General features: G+C 35.7%; 1 protein-coding gene and 1 non-coding gene across 5 annotated transcripts in view; both read right to left on the reverse strand.

The window, feature by feature from the left end:
* Macrod2 (mono-ADP ribosylhydrolase 2) overlaps positions 1 to 21,278 on the reverse strand; it is a 1,801,573-nt gene that overhangs the window by 724,131 nt on the left and 1,056,164 nt on the right. The window lies entirely within an intron of this gene.
* LOC138817433 (U6 spliceosomal RNA) lies at positions 14,714 to 14,818 on the reverse strand. Its single transcript, XR_011368878.1, has one exon. It is a non-coding gene; the product is annotated as a U6 spliceosomal RNA (small nuclear RNA).

Below are 21,278 nucleotides of genomic sequence, written 5' to 3' on the forward strand. Positions count from 1 at the left end.
CTATTTTAAAATCAACAGTTCATGTCTGACACTACAAATGTCTATGTAAAATGTCTTCATTTTGAAATACTATTAGAATATCAAAGTGATGATTTCCCACTCTAAACGATTTCATAAACTCAGTTATCCTTGACCAACATGTCTTTCTTGTGGTTTCTGGGAGACTGTCAAGTAGATTGTATCAAGGAGAAATAACGAGTAGGACAATAATTTTATAAATCAAGCAGAGGAACTTTTAAAATGTGTAACAGTGGAGATCAATATAACATCAGTGACCTCTTTATTACAATTAACCATCAGAATGTACTTATATTAGAATACAGCAGGAAAATGAAGCTCATAATGATAAGTGACTTGAGTTATTAATGTAATCTTCAAACATGTTCAATATAATGTCTTTAAGAAGACAGAGAAATGTATAAAATATTTTACAGTGAGTTCCATCTAAATCAAACAATATTTTTAAAGTTTTGGCAAATACTCAAATCTCTGAAAAGCCAGAATGTACAGAATGTTATATTCCCAGGGGCTCTGGTTAGCTGAAATACCATCATATAGTGTTCACTCAACTTCCAAATTCTTCACTGCTAAGGAATACTGTGTTTTGTCCTAAATGGTTCATAATTCAAGGCTCTTATTTTAAAAATGGCAAGTCTATAAGCTTAAATGTTGTAATCAGACACACCTGAATTCTATTTCTAGCTGTATAATTTTCTACTCTTTGATCCAGTAATTTAGCTGCATTGACCCTCAATTTCTGTATCTGTTTTTAAAAAGGGTGATTTTATTAACCTCAAGAAAACTACTGTGATTATCGCAAGTGCCTTGTTTGTTAGATGAAAAAACTAATACATATAATACATATATGTATATATATATATATAAAATCTCACATACTATCTTAAGTATTTGAAATGAATTAATGAATTTAACCTTAAAATGTATTTGAGATAGGAGCTATATTACTTCCTCTAGTCTATATATAAAGAAAACACACACCCACACACATACACAAACACACACATACACACAAAACAAAGAAAAACAAACAAAACCCTCCCAAAACTGCTGGTCCAAATGCTAAATAATTTGCTATAGTGAGAGAGCAAGCAAACAAGTAGCTGAAATCCATGGCTGTTCAGCCCTTTAATCCTTCTGTTTCCCACTTGGCTAATAAAACCAGTGATACAAAAATAAGGTAAGGTAAGATTCAAGTGATGACTTGGCATTTACATCACTAAAAACAAGTGAAGATTTTAGATGACATACATTGCTTTTCCTTGTGGTAGAAATACTTGATGATAATTAATGGGATCTGTACTGTCTGTGAAGTTTTTGATCTGAAAGAAAAAAAAGAACTTAATCTTGGCCAATTACTCTTTGCTTCACAAGGCATAGAAAGATCAACTACAAAACAGGTTTTGCATTAATGATCTTCTTTCCTGCAAAGTAAAGAAATATTTGAAAGAAGCGATCCTCTAAGGTTGGAGCAAAACAAATCATTGGGTATTTGACTAAGTGGTAGAACACCTTTCTTGAAACTCCAAAGCACTGAGTTCAAACCTCAGTACTGTTCTTAATCCCAATCCTCTTCCCTATCCCTCACAAAAAAAAATTGCAGTAAGATTTTAAAATACTGTTAAGTCCTTATAAATCATCTCAAGGAAAACTCAACTTGAGGGTATACATGGTGATTCTAGGTTGAGATTTATAAAATTTAAAATAAAGATTACTTTTAAGGAGAAAATTATATAAAACAATCCCAAAATAAGTGAGATCAGCTCTTAGTCATTTTTTAAAAATCTGTTAGAGGCTTTGACTAGGTGACTAAAGAATTTGAAGTAATACTCTTCAAACTCATGGTTAATAGCCAACTAGGCCAACTTACTCAAACAGACTAAATACTGTGGCCTTCCATTTAAAAAGTGAATCTATCTGATGGAAGCATATAATTTCATTGTACATATCTACTTCATTTTTATTCATAAGGAAATGGAAAGACTTGGAAAAAAATTATACTAAATAAAGTAAGCCAGAACCAAAGAAACATAGGCTGCATGTTTTCCCTATTTGTAATGAGTAGAATGTGCCTATAAATATACAATGGATAGTAAAAGACAAATAATTACACTTGGACATGATTAATGAAACAGCTCTCTAAACATTCACACAATGAGAACAAAGGAAGATATTCTTAGGAGAAGATCACAAGGGCTCAATAGCTATGTGCATATAATCATATAAAATGATGCTTTTCGAAATGAACTCCAAGAAATGGTAACAAGAGGTGTTTTTTCTTATTGTACTGTTTGCAGTCTTTTCTTTCCCTTTTTCTTTATTTTATTCTTTTTGTCTCTGTTTTGATTTCTGTACCCTTTGTTTTATATATAAATTTATCTGCTTGGGGGGGAGGGGAAAGGAAGCACAGAAATGGTAGGACAAAAAGTGGACCAATTCTACAGCAACAATCATTGGACACTATGTTGGAAATAAACTATATAACTTGGGGGGAGAGTTGAAAGGGGAAGACTGAGAGAGAATAAGGAACAGGGTGATACTGTTCAAAAGGAAATATACTTATTACTTGACTTATATAACTGCAACCCCTCTGAATATCACCTTTACAATTTTTTTTAAAGCAAGGCTAAAGAGTTTACATCAGTTTGCTGTCCTCATCCACAGTTATGTCCCAGGAGAATGGATGGCCTTATGCACAGTCATGATACCTAGCTGTAGTGGGAGATACAATGTTTCACTGTACTTGATAGCCTCCAGGATCACATTGCCAGTATTTATTGCTTTATATTTCCATTAACTTTATTATAATTTAATAAGCATTTAACATTGCACATAGATTTAACAAGAGGAAGAGCCTGTAATTTTTTTAAAGGTCTGAAATTGCCATATAATTAAGATTCTCAACTATAGTTTAACAAAATCAGTCCTGTGAAACAATGGACCAGAAGTCAGCAAAGTTGTTCTGTAAAGTGATAGAGGTTATCAAAATCTTATTCAAAAAATTATGTCATTGATCATTTAGTCTAAGTCACAACTGTTAGAAGGTGCAGAAAATAGATGACTCACAACCAGTACAGGTTTATTCTGGGGGAAAAGAATCTTTGGAGGGAGGTCTCTAAAAGAGACTGGAATTCTACTACTACTAGGGGTTTGTACTGGGTTAATGGGAAGTGCTAGTGTAGTTTGAACTGATATTAGAGTTCCTAAGGAAGTAACCTGTGGAATAGCGAGATAATGTACTAACTAGGACACAGCTGCAAGGGGGTGGAGGGAAAGGTGGGGTGCTTGCCAATCAAATTATTGATCTGAAACCTCAAGACAGAGGCCAATTGAACCTAACAATTATCCATTTTGGTATCATGAGGCAAAAACATCCACAGATAAAGTATGAATGAATGGCAATGGCTGTCTTGTTAAGAAAACTTTATTTATAAAATCAGGCAATGAGCCAGGTTTAGACACAGGCTGTTAGTTTGTAACCCCTGCTATAGTCTCAGAAACCTGTCATTTAGTATGATTGGACAAATAAGGGCCTCCCAAACCAACTCTAAGAATATGTTACTTCCCAAGGCAAAAAGGGCCTTGTTAGTATGATTAAGTCAATGATGTTAAGATAAGACTATATTTTGATTATCCACCTGGTGAAATATAATCAACAATTCCTGTAGGAAAAGAAGCTGGGAAAGTCAGATTGTGGAAAGGAGAAATAAATAGAGAAGAAAAAGTAGCCATGACATGGCCTGAGTCAAGGTACTGGAATAGCTTCTAGAAGCTGGAAAAAGCAGTTAGTGGGTGGGTACTGCTCAGGATTCTCCAGAAGGAACTGTTGATGCTATGATGTTAGTTCCATGAAACCCAATCATATTCTTCATTTCCACATTTGTAAAACAGAAAATCCCTTCATAGGTAAGCTACTAAGTTTGTGCTAATCTATCACAGAAGCGGGAAGAAGCTAATATACCTGCTATCACACGATATCTCTTCAAAACTAGAATGTGTGAAAGGTAAGTTATACTGTGTCAGCTAGATTAAGCCAGAACTATCTTTCTGGAGTCTCTGCCAGGATTTAAAATATGGAGGGCAACTTGGATTTAAAATATGGAGGGCAAGTAGCAGTTACTATAGCCTTAAGCTTACACATGGCTCTAAAGCAGCATATATTGGTCTGTGAATCCTAGGTGTGTCCTTGCTGTCTACCAATTCGTCATTCTGTTTCTCCACCACTGCCCCAGGCCATCCACAGATGCTTAGTGATGATCCACACAGAAGCCTAGCTATCTCCTGGACTCCCATAAATCCCTTCACTTTCCTCTCTTGATGAGTAGACAGGCATAGCTTATCAGAGTGATTGTGACTGTTTTGAGACTTCCTTCTGACCTTTATTTTCTGAGTGTCTTCTACCTGGCATAAAGATTAATTCCTACAACAAAACTCTCATCCCCCCCCCCAAAAATTTGTACTAGTTCTTTATCTGTGACTAGATACTGATGATGAAATATAGTTTAACAGAAACAAAATATCTACCAAGAGAGCCAAGCCAACAGTTTGCTAAGTATATCCAAGTGCTGCCACGGCATAAAACAGGCCCTGCACATCTGTGACTTCAACAGAATGTCCACAAGTTTGAATGTTAGAGTGATTCAGCACAAGGACCTAGGTCCAAGCCTAGATTTTCAAATGCTCTTTGGCACTCCCTTAATCCTGCTGATTGTTTCCTTATTCCCAAGTATATGATACTTGTATTCTGAGAAATGATTATACCTCTTTATTTTCCTGTACGAGTAAGTGCAGGAGCAAGTAGTTACTTCCTTTAGATGATGATGATGTGAATGTTTGATATGTAGAAACTTTATTTATATAATTGATATGTAGAAACTTTAAAGAACCACATTTTCTCCTTTGTTTGGTGATGGGCAGTTGGTCTGGAGATTATAGAGGAATATCAGATCTACCTAGTAGAACTTCAGCAACCTATGTGGACACACAGTCTGAGTGAGAACCAAACCCAATGGACATCATTTGCTGAAAGGATGGGGTCACTTGTTTTATCAGCCTGATCTGAACTATCTTGAATGATACAGGACAGAAAGTGACCTTCCGATGTTATCTCAAACACTTTGAGAGTTCACTTTTTAAAAATTTATCTTTAAGTAGTTGTACAAAGGGGTTTCAATTCAACACAAGTTTCTGAGTACAATGCATCTTGATCATTGTCATAACTTCCATCATTCTCCCCTATCTATCCCACCTTCAATTTCTCTAGTTCATTTCATTCCTTTCATTCATGCGTCTTTCTAACGAGCAGTATGTATGGAAATTTATTTTACTAAAAATGCCTACAGATGCACAAAAACAGGCCTAGCATATCTGCTCCAAATTAAACCACAGCAATATATACCACAAAGATCTTCCCATTAATCCTTGGTTCACATGATACCTAAAATCCACATAATAACAAAAACCTCAGATGACTGACTTCAAACTAGCAAATTTAGTTTAAGGCTATGCAGACACCATTTTTGCACCTTCCCTATAAAACACTAGTTAATTATTCTTTTCTGTCTACTGTTTTTTCATATAACTTGCTCAGCTTTGTGCTAAGGAATTCATAGAGGGGACTTATCAATTTCAAACAGTAACAATTCAGAAACATTAATTAACTGTGTGGTATTTGTATAATTTTTTAGTTATTTGTACTTTTGTAGGTTGTTACCTGGAAGTTTCTCGATTTCAAATTTTAGGATGATAAGAATTAAGTACTTACAATTGAAAAAAAATTGGTTGGCACAACTTATTTCTTTTAAGTTAATTAGAAAATAAAGTGAAAAAGAGGTAAGAATGGAGGAAGGAAGGGGAAAAAAAGAAATACTCATAAAATGTCATTGAGAACAAGAGATTATGTACCAGTTGGACTTTTCTCCTAACCTTCTTAATTAATGAGTCTTTTTAAAGTTGAAGGAACAACTTTTTCTTTTACTCCAGAGTCTTCCTTTAAGTGTTATAGGGGACACAAGTTGCTTCACGGGCTTTTGTTATTTTCTGCCTCCTCTTCCTACTCCTCAAACATTCAGCAGTACCAAATGTGCAGTAATGATCACTGAGCAGCCTATTGTCAAACAAGGCACTCGTGTTTACCCAGTGAGACTTGCACTTGGGAACATTTAAAGTTGAGGTTTATCTGACTGAAGAATGAACAAATACAGGATATTATCATTTATCTAACTTCATCACTTTCCAGCAAATGGAAACATGGCATACAAACCAGACCAACCTAACACTCCATGCCACAAGGCCTTCCATGTCTCCAGACTCTAAGGAGGCAGTTGAAAATCTTGTCTGTTGTTGCTGCTTGCCAGGCACAAAAATTTGCATATGAAATTAACAACCTGAAGAAAGCCAGGCTCAGAGAAACAAAGGATGCATGTTTTCTCTCAAATATGGAATCTAGAATTAATTTGTAAGTGTATAAGTAAACACTTAGGGGGTGGTATCCAAGTGTATATAAGTGTATTGTCTGAATTATGGTAGATTCAGAGGAGAACTCCAACAGTTCTTAGAAAGGCTAAATCACAAAATAAACACTAGGAAATTCATACTCAGAAGGAGTGGATGAAGGACCAAGGGGAACAGAGGAGATGAATGAAGAAAGGGGGATAGAATACAGTCATAAAATTCAATCCTACAAAATTAAGAAAATCGAGGGAAGGAATAGGATTCGGAGGATCGAGGGAGAATAATGAAAGGGGTGACATTGATCAAGATGCACTGTATTCATAAACTGCCTGTTGAATGGTAACTGCTTTGTACATCTACTTAAAGATAATAATAACAAAATAAGGGCTAAGAAGGTGGCTCAGTTGTAGAGCGCTTGCCTTGCATGCCTGAGGTCCTGGGTTCGATTCCTCAGCACCACATAAGCAAAAAGAAAAAAGCCGGAAGTGGCACTGTGGCTCAAGTGGTAGAGCGCTAGCCTTGAGCTGAAGAGCTGAGGGACAGCGCCCAGGCCCAGAGTTCAGGCCCCACGACTGGACCCCCCCCCAAAAATAATAATAATAACAAAATAACAATCTGATTTTAGTGTTGCTACTAAATGAGCAACAACACAATCATCTTATTATTTCTTAGTATACCTTGTTTCTGATACTGATAGAATAGACAAGACAAGCAATGGATTGTTAACCAGAAGGAAATGCTAGAAAAGAGAACTGACCTGCTCCAGGATATAAATACTGTGTAACACTCAAAGATAGTTGGCTGCCTTCACCCCTGACTCTGACCTTTGAATATACATGATTGAAGTCGCAGCAGTTGGACTTCACCAAACAAGCAAATTTCATCAAACTAGAAGTAGAAAGGTTCACAAGAGAGTTACTCTTCCCTGAAAGGCATAATCATAGGCCATTAGTGCACTTATGCAACCTCAGTGGCACAGCCATTTTCTTGCTCCTCACAATAGGAAGTTCAAATTTAGCTCATGCTTTCACGTGCATTTCACAGCACTCGGCTAGCTCCTCTGCATTCGATCCTTAGGTACACAGAATCACATTCATTTAAAACAACATCACTGACCCAACTGCAGTTAATGTCATCTTTATGAAGCTCAAGAAGTCATTTCTGAAAGTCCAGTAAGGTCTTCATTATTTTGCTTGTATCCTCAATGCTGAATGACCCAATTGGTAGGAAACTATGTGTCTCTGCATGTAGCTTTGTTTCAAACAAACAGAAACACAAATACTTTGTGTTTGTCTTTGTGTGAAATAGTTTGCCTTTTGATAAAGAGAGAAAAGTTATTATTGGTAGGAAATTGGCATATTATTAGGATTCCTTGCACTTCTTTCACTGTTCAGTATTGCTTATATTTTGAAATATATTTTTACTGTTTTAGTCTCAAGGCTATAGTCATGAAACATTGTTTGCAAAACATGAATCATTGGAAAAATTTAAAAAATTTTAAGAAGTGCTTCTGTAATTCTAGAAAACTATGTATACATGTGTGTATATATATATTATAAAACAAATAGGTAGATAAACACGTATACATGACCATATTATTGTTAGCTGCAGTTGACAAATTAATGTAATTCCAAAACTGGTGGTGTTGTTTTCATTTACATTAAAAAGACAAAAGCAAATTAATGAGTATGTATTTCAAAACTCATCCATTTGCCAGAGGAGGAAGTTGTTTTGTTGACTATAGAGTAATATCAGACATATATTTTTAGTTTCTTGTGGCAGTCATAATATCTTACCAATAGAAATAACAATTTTAAGTTTAACCTGCATTTTTCCTGTTACTTTTCAAAGCATACATCAAAATAACATAGCAAAATATCACATCAATCCATCAGTTCAGGCATTTGTTGATTTTTTTTAATGTAAAATATTCTCACCATGGCAAATTTCATACTACCTAGGATGTCACCACATGGGATTTGGAAACATAAATATGTAGTACCCCACTATTAGATAGTACTCCAAACATGCAGGTACAACAGACACAAACCTGTAGTTAAAATATAGTAACAATTTGAAAGTATTGTATGTCTACTATTTATTACCTAGGTATTAATTTATGAAATTATAAATTTATATAACTTAATTTTGAATAGAGGCCATGTGTGATGAAGAACAGCCCAGCCAATTTTTTTAAGTTTGAAAATCAGCTCTTATAAGTTAGTATATTGTATATCATGTGCAAGTTAAGATGTGAGCATATTGGTTTTATACATACATTTTATTCTTGTAAATGTTCAAGACAGCCCAACAAAATATGGAGTCAAGGAAGTTTAACTTCATGAACACTTCTGAGAACACATGGCTTTCCTGCAGTTGCATTTTTTTGCACATGTAAAATGACTCAGCTCTGCTCAGTAAACAGATTCCTCAGCATAATACCCTTTTCATGTTTTCCTAAAAGAAACAAAGTCTCCATTATTAATTCCCATGTTTTTTATTTTTCTAGAGCCATTAAAATTTTAAAACTATCCAAGCTAGTATATACTTAATTTCATAATGAATTGGGCTTTGAAGCAGAACAAAATCCAACTCAAGAATCTTACTTTGTCCAGTTTTTTTATGTTGGTGGTAGTGTTGTTTTTTGTGCTGGACACTGTGATGCACTGGCCAAACTCTACGAAGAACAGAAGTAACTTATTTCTCTAGATGCTGTGAATGTTGCCTGCAGACAACACTGAAATAATATCCCTCGCCAAAAATTACCCTTGATGGAGGAAAGCAACCTATCTCAACTCTTATCATTAACTAGTTAATGATAGAAGTGGAAAATGTCACACCAATTGGATCAACTCTGAAGGACTATCAAGCTTCAGAGCTCCCTAATGAGTCAGTAGAATTCCCATACAGAGTACATTCTTCCCTGCTTCTCTGTGCCTTTCTCTACCTCCTCTTCCCTTTTGCAGATATACAGAAGCACTTCCTTATTAACTTCTAACACACTAAACTTCACTTTAGAAAGTTTTCTGGGGCCTACAACCAGTTAATTTTTAGTAAAGAAGCTGTGGAAGAATATAATCCATCAACAAATTCCTCAAATTTATCAAAAAAAGTGAACTCTACCAGTTTCTAATTTTTAAAATTCTAATGAAATACTATTTATTGTTACCTGGAAATTCTTAAGTTACAAAAGAAAATGTTAAATACATATATTTTCATATAATGTTTTAAAATAATTTAATTTGCTCCCAAACATTTAAAAAAATGAACACCAATGTTTCAGAAACTGCCATAAAACTTAGAACAGGCACTTCTTCTGATACTAAAAACCACAAAGACATCAAAGTAAAGGAAATCTACAGACTAATATTCAATGAAGATAGACACAAAAATTCTTAATATGTTAACAGCAAGATGAATACCGAGAATTAAAAGGAATTATCCACCAAGTGTAAGTGGGATTGATCCTGGGATGCAAGGAATGCAAGGTTGGTTTAACATGTGAACATTTAGTGTAATATAACATATCAACTAATTTTATTCCTGATTTTTTCCTGACCATGACAATTCTTAAGAATATTGATTAGGTATTTTGTGCAATGTCTCTACTTCTGAATTCTCCTATCTAAGCTGCTACCATGCCTGAATTTGGCTGATAGTTTGATTGGATTGAGATTATACTTTTGGTTCTTTTTTTTTTCTTTCTTTCAGGAATACCACAGTAGGGATTTAGTGCCCTTCTTAATCCATCATATGAAGAGGTTCATTATGTTGACAATGTATTATTACTGTGAGTCTCAGTTGAGTAAGGTATTTTCTGCTGGGTATCTTCATTGTAAAGTTATCACCTATCCCTTTATATGTAATAATGTGTCTTGAGGGATATAATTATGGTTTTATTTATAGAGGAAAAAAATGTTCAGCCTCTTGTACAATTTTAAATAAGCAATATCCACTCACATGAGATACTCAGACACAGATATATTTTACCTTTTACACATTTCAAATATATGAATATTTGTCTAAGTATAGAACCAACAAAAAGAAAAGCAAATTTGTGGCTTGAAACCAAGCTGTGACATATATTCCACTAGAAAATAAAATCCTCTTTGCAACCCCACTAAACTGTACATGAACAAGTCAAAAGAGTTTTCTTGCCACTGAAAGATTTATTTTTTATTTTTAAACTTTTATTGCCTTTACTTGCTTTTACTCCTTTTGCCTCCCAGTTCAACAATTTACAAATGGCTTAGATTCTATGCATTAAAATTGCTCTCTCTCAAGAATAAATCTGAACATTTTCAAAAAATGGATAATTTAAAGCCACTGCCTTTGTTCTAAATTATTAACTCTCTAGATAGCCCAAAATTGCTCAATTGTTCAAGCCTAATATTAGGCAGGGGATTCTGTGGTCCAAGTTTTGAATTGACTAATTCCTTATGATATAGACATCTAATAACCACTGCTCAGATCAGGAAAAACATAAAGCACTCAAGAAGAAAGCTCGCTTTGCAAAATTGTTCACTGTGAATTTACAAATTTCACTATAATATATTTTCTTTGATAGTATGCAAGGCCAGAAATTTCTTTGGAAGACATTGTTGTAGAAACCATGGTTTTCCTATGAATGGTTTCCTAGTGCAATTTAATTTTTAAAAAATCTGAAAATAAATTGTCAGGCCCAACAAAATGAGATAGTTTATACATGCACATTAAATATTGTTTTCTTGATCTTTGTTAGTGGACTTATAACTGAAAAATGTATGACTAAAAACAGATCTTCCCAACTATAGATAAGATGAAGCAAACAATTTCAGACAATCTCACAGAAAGAAATTACCACAGTTCATTGAGAAACTTCTATGCAAAAGATACAATAAACCATCAAATAAAAATATTATTTGGGCCAGGCACCAGTGGCTCAAGCCTGTAATCCTAGCTACTCAGGAGGCTGAGATATTAGGATCACGGTTCAAAGCCAGCCCAGTCAGGAAAGTCCATGAGACTCTTATCTCCAATAAATCACTAGAAAATTAGAAGTGGCACTGTGGCTTAAATGGTAGAGCACTTGCCTTGAGCTGAAGAGCTGAGGGATAGAGCCCAGGCCCAGAGTTCAAGCCCTATGACTGACAAAAAATAAAAAATAAAAAAATGTATAAAATTTGGAAAAAAAATTTATGTTGCTATGAAAAATAACATTCTGAATGAATTACTCACCCTGAATATATACCTCCTAACCAAGGAAAGATATATACCTTGAAACGAGGTTAAACCCTTTTACATTTTGGCATGATAAAATTTAAAATAATGTATGCCAGGCTATGCAATATTGTGATACTATTCCTTCACCATCTAAAACATATTCACTTTTATGATTCCATGCATTTTACAGTTTATACATTAGTTCTATGAACTACCAAATTTGTGACATCCACATTGCACTATGCTTAAATCAAAGAAGTGAGAAACTTGGGCATCTGAGTTCAAGAAAAAAAACCTCTGGGCAGTTTGTTTCATAGTCCAAATAATGACAAAAGCCAAACTTCAATCAATGGTTCTCAATTCCATTAGACATGATCCTCTTGTTTTATCACAAATGTTTTTAAATCCCCATGTTATACTAAAATTACGTCTATAAATATCAAATATTACCTATATACATAAAACAGAAGATGTCAATGTATAATTTACATTTGCCAAGAACTTTTTTTTTTTTATGGATACTGGAATTAGTAGGGCTGAGTCTCAGCTACCCAACAGTAACTTACTCTAAGATGCCCTTCCTCTTCCACCTTGGCTCACTTTTCCCCTCTCCGGTCAGTGCTGACTGTCCTTACCTCCTGAATAAAGTTCATGCACACAAAAAGTGTCTCAGAATCTGTTTGTGGGAAAACTCTTAAGACAGCACATTGATCTTTTTAGGCATTCTAGTGTCATAAGTACAATCAGAAGGAGATATAGAAGGCAAAGTGACTATAGGAAAACTTTGTTTTCCTCATCTAAGGTCTCATGTATAGCTGCAAAAGAACTTGTAATGCAAAATGCAATTGCAGACTGGAGCAGGTACAATACATCAGTGACTCAACTGCATCTGATGGCCTTCCCATCAGATATGGTTTTATCAAACATGCTTGGTGAAGTTCTAAGGAAATTATGGATAATTTTCATGGTAGATTAATGTATATAGAGGCTGAAAAAAGACTCCTTTATTAAAAAATATTTTTAATCGTGAAAATACTGTACAGAGGGGTTGCAATCACACAAGCAAGGCAATGAGTACATTTCTTTTTTTTTTTTTTTAATTTACTTTTATTTTATTTGTGAACATACTGTACAGAGGAGTTACAATTACATGGGCAGGATAATGCGTACATTTCTTACCAAGCATTGCAGCCTCCTCCTTTGTTTACCATTCACATCCCTTCACAGCCTCCCCCCTCCCCCCCAATCCCAATCCTTCTCCTTCCCCCCCCTTCTCCCCCCCCCCCCGCACCGACGTACAATGATTGATAAGAAATGTACTCATTGGCATCCTAACCAATGAGTACATTTCTTATCAATCATTGTTGCCTCCCCCTTTGTCCCCTACCATCCCTTCCTACCCATCTCCACAACTACACCCCCCCCCGCCTAAATTATAAAGTTCGTTTTTTGACATAGCGTCTTGTACATCTCATTGTTGCAATGGGTCAACCTGTATCCCTATTTAAATAGTTTGTCTTTTCCCTTCCCCTCCCCAAATTATACCAACATCACATACAGTGAAAACAGGGGTTATACCATGGGGGAAGGACATACAAGATACCTTATACATGATACCTTATAAATACATTAGAAACAATAGCAAGAAAGAAAAAAACACTGTGTCCTTATATTGGGGTTCATTTCAGTTAACATCATCTTATCTGACATTTTCTGCTTGTCTCAGATATATACTAGTTATTGCAAATGAGGGAAACCATGGGATTTATGTTTCTTTGGGCCTGGCTTACTTCACTTAATGTAATTTTTTCCAAATCTTTCCATTCCTAACAAATGGGGCGATGCCATTCTTTCTGATGGAGGCATAGAATTCCATTGTGTATATATACCACATTTTCTTGATCCATTCATCTACTGAGGGGCATCTGGGTTGGTTCCATATCTTAGCTATGGTAAATAATGCTGCAATAAACATAGTTGTGCTGGTAGCTTTAGTGTGGTCTTGTTTGTAAACATTTGGATAAATGCCCAAAAGTGGGATTGCTGGGTCATAGGGGAGCTCTATGTGAAGTCTTTTCAGGAACCTCCATACTGCTTTCCAAAGTGGTTGAACAAGTTTACACTCCCACCAACAATGAAGTAAGGTTCCCTTCTGTCCACATCTCCTCCAGCATCTGTTGTTATTAGAGTTCTTGATGATAGCCATTCTAACTGGGGTGAGGTGGAATCTCAATGCTGTTTTGATTTGCATTTCCATTATGGCTAAAGAGGTTGAGTATTTCTTTATGTGTCTATTGGCCATTCTTATTCCCTCTTCAGGGAAGTTTCTCTTTAAGTCTTCAGCCCCCTTATTTATTAGGCAGTTGTTTCTTTGAGGATTTGTTGTTGGGGGATTTAATTTTGACCCTTGTCCATTGTATGGCTAGTGAAGCTCTTCTCCCAATCCGTGGGCTTTCTATTGATCTTGCTAACTATGTCCTTTAACATGCAGAAGTTCTGCAACTTCATGCAATCCCATTTGTCCAACCTTCCTTTGATTTGTTGTGTTTCTGGGTCTCTGAAAATTTCATCCTGTACCAAGGAGACCTAGGGTTTCTCCTATTCCATCCTGTAATGTTTTCAGAGTGTCTGTTTTGACGCCGAGGTCTTTGATCCATTTGGAGTTGATTCTGGTGCAGGGTGATATATAAGGATCTAGCTTTAGTTTTCTACAAGTGATTAACCAATTTTCCCAGCATCATTTGCTGAAGAGGCTGTCTTTCTTCCATTCTACTTTTTTAGCTCCCTTATCAAAGATTAGATGGCTATAGGTCTGTGGGTTCATTTCTGGGGTTTTCAATTCTATTCCATTGGTCCTGAGGTCTGTTCTTGTGCCAGTACCAAGCTGTTTTGATTACTATGGCTTTGTAGTGGAGTTTTAAATTTGGTATTGAAATTCCTCCAGCATTGTTCTTGCTGTTAAGGATCACTTTTGCTATTGGGGGTCTTTTATTGTTCCATTTGAATTTTTGGGTTGCCTCTTCTATTTCTTTGAAGAATGAAAAATATGGAACGCTTCACGAATTTGCATGTCATCCTTGCACGGGGGGCCATGCTAATCTCTATATTGTTCCAATTTTAGTATATGTGCTGCCAAAGCAAACACAAGACTCCTTTTTTGATGTATCCTATTATTTATAAGAATTCTTTTTTCCCCCGTATATGGCTGTTGGTCAAACATTAAAACATAGTGTGGAATGAGGGATATCTTTCAAGGTGCTTATCTAGCTGATATGCCATAGCATGATGCTAGTGGATCCCCCTCTCCACCAGTTGCTATCATGCCCATAGATTGCTAACTAGAGAGGACTGCTATGCCAGTGAGCATCATACAGAGTGAGAGGCAGCAGAAAGGAAAAGAGAACCTGGCTACGGCACTGGATTAGATAGATCATACTCAGTTCAAATCCCACCTTCACTTCTGATGTAAAGGAAGACCTAACATCATTTCCATATTCTCTCTGGGGCACATAGTTCTCATCTGTAAAACGGAAGCAAATGAATTTTCCAACTCTAGACTGTTTTCACAATTAAATGAATAAAACAGTGGTTGGTGTAGAGTGAAAGTTCAGAAATCATAGCTTTTTTGGTGTGACTTTCACGGCTAGTGATTGTTTTCATCCTTCTAACTTAGATCATGCTTCTGATATGGCCATAAGAAAATATAAATTGTATAGTATCAGAAAATAGGAGTTTAGGTGAATAGCTATCTGTTTTTCAGGCATCAAGTGTGGATTTGCTATTATGGTATAGTTTCTGTCATCCTCATCCCAACTGCCTAGCATTGATCACTTGTCACTCACTCCCAATCATAATAATCTAGTGACAGTATTATTACAGATTTTATATCCATAGGACTGAATAGGAGATCATATAAAGAATAAGGGGAAGCTGGGAGCTGGTGGCTTATACCTATAATCCTAGGTACTCAGGAGGCTGAGATCTGAGGATCATGGTTCATAGCCAGCCTGGGCAGAAAAGTCCATGAGACTCTTATCTCCAATTAACCACCAGAAAAACAGAAATGGTGCTGTGGCTCAAGTGGCAGAGTACTTGCCTTGAGCTGAAGAGCTTAGGGGCAGTGTCAGGCCCAGAGTTCAAGCCCCATCGCTGACAAAAAAAAAATTTTTTAAAGGAGGGGGGATAAGGAGAAGAAAAATATCTTGATTTAGTTCTCTTTCTCCTTTGGCTAAATAGACAAAACACAAGCAAAAGCTAGAGAATTTAAATACTAGATGAAATGATTGAAGGAGTGTACTATCATAAACTATAAAGTGAAACTCAAATGTAAAAATGCTTTTTGTTCTTTTTATTTATTAATAAGTCCATCTAGGAAAGATACTGAGACTTGAAGCTTTAAAAGAAAGTAGAAAGGAAAATCAAATCCAAAGCTTAAAAAAAAAAGTTCTTTGATATAAAGAACTGGCTGGGAAATGGTGACATCAATTTAGGCAGACAAACAGAGGTACCAAATTAAAGGGGCAGCTTTGAAAGGTTGCACATCTTCTTGAATAGGAGACCACATTGATTGATGTGGCCTGTAATGGAAACTTAGATAATGAAATACAACCAACATTTAAGAATTTCAGGCTGAGAATTCATTGCCATGGCAACCCTTTCCGAAGAACTTGTATAAGAAAATAAGATTCACTTGACTACGTCTTAAAATGAAAATCTACACTAGAGTGAAACAAATGCAGACCAAATGTGTTCTCTGCTGCAACAGCCAGAGATGGCCCTGGAGTCATAGGTTTGTGGTCTGTTATACCAGAAGCTTTTACTCTCTCAAGACCTAGGATATATGACAAAGGAACATCATCTAGCGTTGAAGGATCTCTACTGGATGCCTCTTAGTTACTTCTACCACTGAAAATTTGCAATCCATTCAATAAATCACCTAGCATGATGCTCTTGGGAAAATTATGGTAACATATACCATTCAAACAAACATTCAGTTGTAGCCCGCCATATCCACATACAATCACTAAATGGATATATCAATAGTTAGTTATATGCCATGAGAACATAATCTCACATCTAAATAAAATCGGCCTGATATTCAGAGTATAATTTCTTTAATAAAACATCTAATGTCATATTGCATGTCATCACTCAAAAAATGTAAACTGTGAGCACCAGGTTTCATCAGTAAAGGCATTTTTAAAATAGCTACTATGATCCTAATTTTCCACCAAAGTGAAAAATGATGTGCAAAGTACTAGGAAATTAATTATCAGTGGAGTATGTGCACTGAATGGAAAATCACAAAAATGTAACAATACCTGACCACTACAAACTCTTCATTAATTATGAAATTTCAGGCAACCATGGAAAGATATTTAAACTAATGAATTATAGGTCACCCTCAAATCATACAATGGCCTGAGGGGTTTGTTTGAAGATAATAACTGTTTCTCCAAGTATTAGAAGCTATCTAATAATGTTATGGCATTACTAATAAATAATACTAATACATACCTACTAGTGATTATTCAACAAATAAATGATAGTATTTGTTTTATATTAATCTATTTCTCTAGTAAAATTAGAGTAAAAATAGATTTCTCAGACCCCTCTGCTGTGATCATGAAGACTTCAACTTCAATGGAAACAATAGTACCAATTGAACAGTTTATTAATACCTGGGTAATTTCCTGGCCCCTTTGAAAGTAGTTATGACTTTGTGAACAGTTTGGCCAATGAAACAATCAGAATTTCACGCATCCCTTCTATACAGGGGCAGTAAAAATGCATGTATGAGTTTGTACATTATCTGCTCTGTGACTGAGGAAGCTATGAATTTCAGAGCGGACACATGTATGATGAACTGCCCATCAACCAGTGATTTTGTGGTTATATGTAGCCATAGCACAACCTAGCTGATGCAGAGCAAATTAATGTATGCCATCACAGTAGTTGTCATGTCTCATAGCTGCTTTCTTACGTGTCTGCTATCCCAACTTAACTATTGACAGTTCACTCATTGTCATAACTATCCTACCAAGCAGTACATAGTGAAAGAAAGCATAATGTGATGATATTTTCAAAGATTAGAAACTAGAGTACAAATTTACAAATAAAAGGTTGAAAGTCACCAAATTACAGGTTGTGGTATAATTAACATAATTTAATTCATTTCATCTACGGAGTAGCAAACTGTGCTATTGTTCATGATCTGGCAATTTTTAACTATACTACTCAGCATTATGATTAAGATGATTTTAAGAATTTTAGCAACAGTTGTAATTGCCTAACTATATATGACTTACTAACTGAAGCTTATATTTTATAATTTATTTTGGCTTTAAAACATTGAGAAATACACAAATATTGGTTGTTCATGCTTGTAATCATAGTTACTTAGAAGGCTGAGATATAGAGAATCACAGTTCAAAGCCATCTCAGGAAGAAAAGTCCATGAGACAATAGATCTAATTAACCAGCAAAATGACTATATGAGTAGCTCAAGTGGTAGAGCTATAAGTGAAAAGCTTGGCCAAAAGTGCAAGGGCAAGTCCCTTAGTTCAAGCCCTGATACTGGTGCGTGCACACACACACACACACACACACACACACACACACACACAAACACAGAGCATTAAGAAATGATGCCATACAGATTATATATCATAGCATGAATAATATCCATGTCCCAAATTGCAAAGTGGTAAAGTTTAAGAAAAACTTACAGTGTATACTTTTATACAAAAAACCATTTTTTCAATTATCTTACATTCATTATCTCAACTGAATCTTACAATAGCCTTTTGAGTTAAACAGGCATAGACAACAGTAGCAATTTTCTAATTAAATGTATTTGGGAACCCATGTACCAGTGTCACATGCCTGTAATCCTACTTACTCAGGAGGCTGTTATCTGAGGATCCCAGTTTGAAGGCAGCCAAGCAGAAAAGTCCCAGTGAGACTTCTTATGTCTAATTAACCATTCAAAAATTGGAAGGGGCACTGTGGCTCAAGTGGTTGGTAGAGCACTAGCCCTCAGCACAAATAGGCTCAGTGACAGCACCCAGGCCCCAAGTTCAAGTCCCACAGTTGACAAAAAAAATCTGGAAACTAAGGCTACAAAATTTTGACATTACTTGTCCATAGTCACACACTGATTACTGGAGGAATGATCACTAAGACACTTGAATTGATGCTTATAAAACTTTTTCTTCATTATAAAGAAATAAAAGTTGAATTCATTTTCTATCTTTATAGCCATGAAAAGTTATAGCAACCACACCTACACATCTATTGTGGCAAATCTACCAAGTGCAAGTCTATGTTGTAAAACATTTTCCCACTTTTAGAATCTTCCACATTCTCACCTCAAACTAGTGAGAATTTGGTGATTTTAGCACTATGTTTAACTAATGGTAGTTAAGAACATGGCACATCAACTTGAACAGAAAGCTCTATTGCTTCATTAAGAACAAGGAAAGGAAGGAAGGAAGGAAGGAAGGAAGGAAGGAAGGAAGGAAGGAAGGAAGGAAGGAAGGAAGGAAGGAAGGAAGGAAGGAAGGAAAGAAGGATTATTTTTTTTTAATTGTATTTTATTTTATTTGAGAACATACTGTACAGAGGGGCTACAATTACATGGGCAGGATAATGCATACATTTCTTACCAAGCATTGCAGCCTCCTCCTTTGTTTACCTTTCACTTCCCTTCCCCGCCTCCCCCCTCCCCCCACCCAATTTTACCCCCCTCCCCCCACCCAATTATACCCCCCTCCCCCCCCCCCACACCGACATTGTAAAGCTGGTTTTGACATGACATTTTGTACTTCTCATTGTTGCAACAGGTCCACCTGAATCCTTAAACGACTTGTTTGTCCCCATCTCCTCCACATGTAATACTGACATCAAATATAGTGAAAGCGGGGGTTACACTGTGGGGGAGGGACATACAAAGCAACAAAGAAATAATCTTATAAATGCGTTAGAAACACATGCATGAAAGAAACGAAAACATTAAAATACATATTTAAGGGTTCATTTTCCTAACATCACATTATCTGACCTTTTCCGCTTGACTCATACATATACTAGATATTCCAAATAAGGGAAACCATGGGACCTATGCTTCTTTGGGCCTGGCTTACTTCACTTAATATAATTTTTTCCAAGTTTTTCCATTTCCTCACAAATGGGGCAATGTCATTCTTTCTGATGGAGGCATAGAATTCCATTGTGTATATATACCACATTTTCTTGATCCATTCATCTACTGAGGGGCATCTGGGTTGGTTCCATATCTTAGCTATGGTAAATAATGATGCAATAAACACAGTTGTGCTGGTAGCTTTAGTGTGGTCTTGTTTGTAAACATTTGGGTAAATGCCCAAAAGTGGGATTGCTGGATCATAGGGGAGATCTATGTGAAGTCTTTTGAGGAACCTCCATACTGCTTTCCAAAGTGGTTGAACAAGTTTACATTCCCACCAACAATGAAGTAAGGTTCCTTTCTGTCCACATCCCCTCCAGCATCTGTTGTTGTTAGAGTTCTTGATTTTTGCTGTTCTAACTGGAGTGAGGTGATATCTCAATGTTGTTTTGATTTGCATTTCTTTTATGGCTAGGGATGTTGAACATTTCTTCATGTGTCTATTGGCCATCCTTCTTTCTTCTTCAGAGAAGCTTCTCTTTAAGTCTTTCGCCCACTTATTTATTGGGCAGTTGTTTCTTTGAGGATTTGTTGTTGGGTGGTTTAATTTTTTGAGTTCCAAGTATATTTTAGATATGAGACCCTTGTCCGTTGTATGGCTAGTAAAGATCTTCTCCCAATCGGTGGGCTTTCTATTGATCTTGCCAGCTATGTCATTTGCCCTGCAGAAGCTCTGCAATCTTATGCAATCCCATTTGTCCAACCTTTCTTTGATTTGTTGTGCTTCCGGGTCTCTATTCAGAAAATTTCAACCTGAGCCAAGGAGACCTAGGGTTTCTCCTATTCCATCCTGTAATGTTTTCAGAGTGTCTGCTTTGAGTTCAAGGTCTTTGATCCATTTGGAGTTGATTTTGGTGCAGGGTGATATATAAGGATCTAGCTTTAGTTTTCTACATGTAGTTAACCAATTTTGCCAGCACTATTTACTGAAGAGGCTGTAGAAGGATTATTTTAAAATAAGAAATGAGACATTTATTCACAGCTCTGGCCAACCATGCAAGAACATGATGGACATTTTACTTCATATTTCAAACATATTTTCCATCTCTATTTTTATTTACCAATATTAGAATTAATTCAGTTCAATATCACCTGCTAACCTGATTTAAGTAATATATAAGTGATCTTTCAAAATTAACATCAAAGATAGTAAGTTAGACCAAATTCAAATCACAGAATGATAAAGTACTCTTCAGTCCATGTACAGACCATGCAATGAAAGTTAACCAAGTCCCTAATTCCCACCCCTTATCTAATAGCAGTGAGTAGTATTATAAACAGGAACAATTACTTAAGATGATTATAGTTAGGAATATTTTATTATTAACATAATACTGCCATTTTTATAGTCTTTCAAATGTAAGCCTTAGTTTGATTTTGATTTTTCAATCTATATTAT

This window comes from Dipodomys merriami, unplaced genomic scaffold (genome assembly GCF_024711535.1).
Source record: "Dipodomys merriami isolate MVZ:Mamm:240054 unplaced genomic scaffold, mDipMer1.0.p SCAF_7, whole genome shotgun sequence".
NCBI lineage: Eukaryota > Metazoa > Chordata > Mammalia > Rodentia > Heteromyidae > Dipodomys > Dipodomys merriami.